Raw genomic sequence first — 6,303 nt, 5'->3', positions numbered from 1 at the left:
TCAAAACTTATAAAATAAACCAAGTTAGTCAAAATATCCAAAATATTAAAGTCAGTTATTCCGCTAAAACCTCTCACCAATCTACAAGTCATCGCATCCAGAATACTCTCGAAAAGGTAAGCCAAATTAAATCTTTTATCCAACAATTTCTCCCTCTTCGGTTCGTTCGATTAGGGCGACAGAATGCCCGTTGTCCGGTGTATTTCAATACTTAATCGGTAATTGGTGACCCAAACTACTGATGTGAGTCTGGCTGTAGCTGCGTGTGAATGTTTCCGGTGTCTAACATCTGGAGATTTCCACTAGGTACCGTTCCGACGTCACATATCATATAAAAATTTTCTGGTGCATCGGCCGGGAAACCAAACGTTATAATCGCGAAAAACTTTTTGTGACGCGAGTAGCGACCGACGGACGGCGGAATTTTTGCGCGCCACCGACACGAACTGAAAATCATCCTAATCTCGCTCGGTCTAATAAAATGACTAAACAAACTCGAATTTTAATACCCGTTAACTCGCCAAAATCCTAAAAATCAATGAGTCAATCAAGAATTTTTCCATCCGCTCTGGAAATTTCCCATTCAAATATTTCTTCAATATCGCAACTACTGGGACCTTGTATCACCGAGATCCCTCGTTTTCATCGAAATACCCTGTCGAACCAAGTTTTCAACCTTTGATCGAAATCTCTGACAAATACCCTTTGTTCTCATAACGAATGCTCCCGAAATCGAACGAAATAAACGGAGGAAAACGCGGAACCATAGCGAAGCTTTGGGAACAATATACTCAGCCGATTATATTAAGCGATCCGCACGAAATCCCAGACTCTGTAAAGGAGCCTTATCTCAATAAACCACAGAATTCTAACCACACCATCGGAACTTCTGAAGATATTTGCTATTACGAGGGAGATACAGAAGAACGAATAAAAGAAAGAAATAAGCTGTTCGAGCCCCCAACGCGACCCAGAACGATTAGCGAAGAAGACGCAAAGATTAGGAAAAAGGCGAAAATTCTTTCTAAATACCTCCCGTTCAAACTTCCAACGATTCCTACCTCCTTTTTCTCCGACACGGGATCTAAAATTTAAAATAAACCTTATTAACAAAAGATTGTGCAATCCCAACATTAAATGGGAAAGGAAGACCCTCCTACCGATAAAAAACGCACAGCCGTAGTACATAGTCCGCCTTCAGACCGACGACTCAGATCACAAGTTAGTACGCAGGGCACCCAATTATTCGAAGGACAATTAGAAAATTTAGTGGAGACGAACGCGTCGGGAACCTCAGGACTAACTCCTGAACAGTCGCAAATCTCCAGCCAAAACTCTAATTCAACGAATAAAAATTCTCCGGAGAACTCGAGAAAAACAGAAAAACCCACTCAAATACTTATTCAAACGCCTGATTCGGAAAACCAATCCCAAACACATATTAAGATTCCTCAGGAATTTAAAATGGTGAGCGAACCCGTTGCAAGTACAGGCGCAACCGCCTTACCCGCACCGACTTATCATTATATCTCAATTAAGGATGCCTTAGAGGCAGTCCCGGTGTTTGACGGCAATCCGTCCCAGGTTAGAAGTTTTGTGCAGGGATGCAAGGATGCACGCGAAATGGTCCCGCCTCAAGTTGAATTAAGCCTCGCGCGAATAATACGTAATAAAATCAAGGGAGTAGCTCGACGTGTGATCGAGAACGAACGGTTCGACACCATAGACGAATTAACCGCGCGAATAAATGAGCTTTATGGACCAGCCAAATCCGTTAATCTGTGTCAGGGTGAACTAGGGAAAATTTTCCAAAGACAGAATGAAGACGTCGTGACGTACGCCTCAAGGGTACGCGAAGCGATGGAAAATATAAGACAGGCATTCTTGCAAGAACAACGTACAGACGATTTCGAAATTTTTACGCGAAATACCGAAGCGGACGGCAAAGCCGCTTTTCTGCGCGGATTAAGACCTGAAATCGACGGAAAAATCCCCACAATACCCGGTACTCTGAAAGAACTGGTCGACGCGGCTATGAAAATAGAAAAACAGGAGAAAATTAAAATCCAACTCAGACGAGGAGATCAACCTAGCACAATTCAGGACGCTACAATAAATTACGCGATGTTTCAACCATATAATTGCGTTGTATGTGGAGCAAACGACCACGATAAATACGATTGCACATACAATTCGGATAAAAGCTATTACGACCACCGTAAACCTCGGAATCAAACTTATGTCATCCAAGGTAATCGAGCAGACTATCGGAATAATTATAATTCGAGAGATACTTATTCGGATCCCCGACGTAACTCGAACACCTACCAACTTCAAAATAATACTAACTCGAGAAATCAATTTCCGAAATATCAAAATCGTCAAATAAATTACCAACCGCAACCCGGTTACGATTCAAGAGAAAATCGTCCCAATCGGCAACAGGGACTTCCGAATTTTAGTAACCAAGACAATTACAGTAATCGAAGGTCGAACTCCCCTAATCAACAAGGTTATCCTAGAAATAACCAATATCGCGAAAATCGCTATCAAGGGAACAATCAATACCGCGGAAACATTTATCCCAGCAATAACTCGTACCGCGAAAGAACTTATCCAAGGGACCCTAGCCCACAGAGGTCACAACCAAATTTCAGACAGGGAAACCAGCGTCCAAATCAGTACGACGATAATCAAATAATTAGACAAACGCGTTATACTCCGCAAACAAATTATCAATCCTACAATTCGAACCGACCTGACGAATACCAGACAGAACAACCACGCGAACACTGTCGATATTGCAGAAATTACGGTCACTCAATCAGCGAATGTCTAATTAAACAGCGAAATGATAGATCAAATCAAATACCGCGAGAAAATCGAGTCTCATTTTCGGGAAACGGGGAGAGCCTGCCGAACGACGGTGCGACCTCGGAGGCTCTCAAAATACCCAACCGCACCTTATCTATTATACAGGGCGTACCGATAGAAAACTAGTGACGTTGGCTACAAGCGATATGGAACAAATAATTATAGATCCGCCTCAAAATTCCGATGACAAATCAATCAATACGATCATAAATCCAGAGAGTACAATCCCTACGATCAAATTAGAAGCGAGCGAGTTACAAAATCCGAGTACTTTCATGTTGGATACAGGCTCCGACTTGAACATTATAAAAAATAACTGTGTAAGGTCAGAAATTGAAATAAACGAACAAAAGAAATTTAATCTTAGCGGAATAGTCCCCGCGTGCATAGAAACTATGGGGGAAGTTCCCATAAACGTAATAGGAACCGAAGCTCAATTCCATATAGTTCCGGAAAATTTACCAATCCCACAGGACGGAATAATAGGATCCCAGTTCTTCAATGAAAATCGAGCTCAGATAAATTTTGATAAAGGGACATTAGAATTCGGTAACGTACAAATCCCATTCCTAAACCAGCAGGAAAAAACGACTCCGTATAGAGCGCAGACTGGCAACTGCGACAAACTCGCGGAGACCGAACTAGGCACCGAGGTTTTACCGCTCCTGGATGTAGAATCTAATGGGTGTGTCGGTTATACAAAATCCGATTTAACGGCGGAAATTTCCGAACCTCTTAAAGGAAAGGAAAAGGTCGAAAATCCGGAAGATGTTATCGTAATTCCATCGAGGACACGGCTTGGCATCCGTATCAATCTCGAAAAAACTGAGTTAACCGAAGGGTACGTACCCCTGATAGACGCAGGTGACAACGTCTACATAGGGAACGCGTTAGTGACAAACCGAGATGATAAAGCGTACCTTTATGCAATTAATACGTCAGACTCGGAAGTAAGACTGAGGATTCCACCGCAAATCCTGGAAGAAATAAGTGAAACAGAGGACTCCTTAAAATCAGATACCCAAAATTTTAAAATCAAGAGCGAAAATGCAAAAGAAACCGTTAATTATAAGAATATACCCACAAAATATCAAATATATCCTGACAAATGCATGAAATACGACAATGAATCCAATGAATCTGTGAAAAACGATAATAAATCTACGAAATATTCCGATAAATCGATGAAAAATAACGACGAATCTGCGATAAATCAAAGTAAATCCAATGAATCTATGAAAAACGATAATAAATCTACGAAATATTCCTATAAACCTATGACAAATAATGAAGAATATGCGATAAATCCAATCGAATCCAATGAATCTATGAAAGATAATAATAAATCCATGAGAAATAATAATGAATCTACGTTAATACTAAGTGAATCCAATGAATCCGTGAGAAATGATAATAAATCCACGAAATATTCCAATAAATCCATGAAAAATGATGACGAATCTGCGACAAATCTAAGTGAATACAATGAATCTGTGAAAAACGATAATGAATCTACGAAATATTCCAATAAATCCATGAGAAATAATAATGAATCTACGTTAATACAAAGTGAATCTAATGAATTTGTGAAAAATGATAATAAATCTACGAAATATTCCAATAAATCGATGAAAAATAATGACGAAAATGCGATAAATCCAGTTGAATCCAATGAATCTGTGAAAAATGATAATAAATCTACGAAATATTCCAATAAATCGATGAAAAATAACGACGAATCTGCGATAAATCAAAGTGAATCCAATGAATCCGTGACAAATGATAATAAATCTACGAAATATTCCAATAAATCCATGAAAAATAATGACGAATCTGCGATAAATCAAAGTGAATCCAATGAATCTGTGAAAAACGATAATAAATCTACGAAATATTCCAATAAATCCGTGAAAAATAATGACGAAAATGCGATAAATCAAAGTGAATCCAACGAATCTGTGAAAAATGATGATAAATCTACGAAAAATTCTAATAAATCCGTGAAAAATAATGACGAAAATGCGATAAATCAAAGTGAATCCAATGAATCTGTGAAAAACGATAATAAATCTACGAAATATTCCAATAAATCGATGAAAAATAATGACGAAAATGCGATAAATCAAAGTGAATCCAATGAATCTGTGAAAAACGATAATAAATCTACGAAATATTCCAATGACTCTGTGAAAAACGATAATAAACCTACGAAATATTCCAACAAATCGATGAAAAATAATGACGAAAATGCGATAAATCCAAATGAATCCAATGAATCTGTGAGAAACGATAATAAATCCACGAAATATTCCAATAAATCTGTGAAAAATGATGACGAATCTGCGATAAACCAAGGTGAATCCAATGAATCTGTGAAAAACGATAATGAATCTACGAAATATTCCAATAAATCCATGAGAAATAATAATGAATCTACGTTAATACAAAGTGAATCTAATGAATTTGTGAAAAACGATAATAAATCTACGAAATATTCCAATGAATCCGTGAAAAATAACGACGAATCTGCGATAAATCAAAGTGAATCCAATGAATCCGTGAGAAATGATAATAAATCTACGAAATATTCCAATAAATCGATGAAAAATAATGACGAAAATGCGATAAATCCAAATGAATCCAATGAATCTGCGAAAAACGATAATGAATCCACGAAATATTCCTATAAATCTATGAAAATTAATGATGAATATACAATAAATCCAAGTGAATCCAATGAGCCTATGAAAGATAATGATAAATCCATGAAAAATAATAATGAAACTACGGTAATACCAAGTGAATCCAATGAATCCGCGAAGTACGAAAATAAAACTACGAACAATAAGTGTAAAAGTAACTCCGACGAGTCCGAGAAAAATAAGAATAAATATTCCGACGAATCCATAAGAAATGATAATTCTATAATGAACCTGAGCGAATCAAATAAACCCCCAACGAATGAATTAAATAAAATCGAACTAACAGGACAGTATATTACTGACAACGCGAACGAGGCTGTAATAAATAAACGCACGTCGATATTTAAGGAAAAGGCAAATCAATACAATAAAAATCAAGAGACAAATAAATATAAAAGAAGACAAGAAATAAAGAAGTCTATGCGAATCCGAATTTAAATCCTATACGAAAACAGCCGAAGACGAGTATAAAAGGAAGACAACGTGCGCAACCCCACGGAATATCTCTACGCAAAACACGAATCAACCTAATGAAGTAGATATCCCAAAAATAAAACGATTATTTATGGTTCAAAATTCCCACAACCTAATCAAAGCCAGGGTCGAGCTTTTGGAATCCTTTTGAGATTAGAACACTTAAATACCTAGGAAAAAGAGAATATCTATAACTTAATCCGAGCAAACGCAGATATATTTCACCTACCAGGCGATAATCTAGGATGTCTAA

Source organism: Neodiprion virginianus, chromosome 6 (assembly GCF_021901495.1).
Source record: "Neodiprion virginianus isolate iyNeoVirg1 chromosome 6, iyNeoVirg1.1, whole genome shotgun sequence".
NCBI classification, from domain to species: domain Eukaryota; kingdom Metazoa; phylum Arthropoda; class Insecta; order Hymenoptera; family Diprionidae; genus Neodiprion; species Neodiprion virginianus.
Note: the sequence above shows the minus strand (reverse complement) of the source record.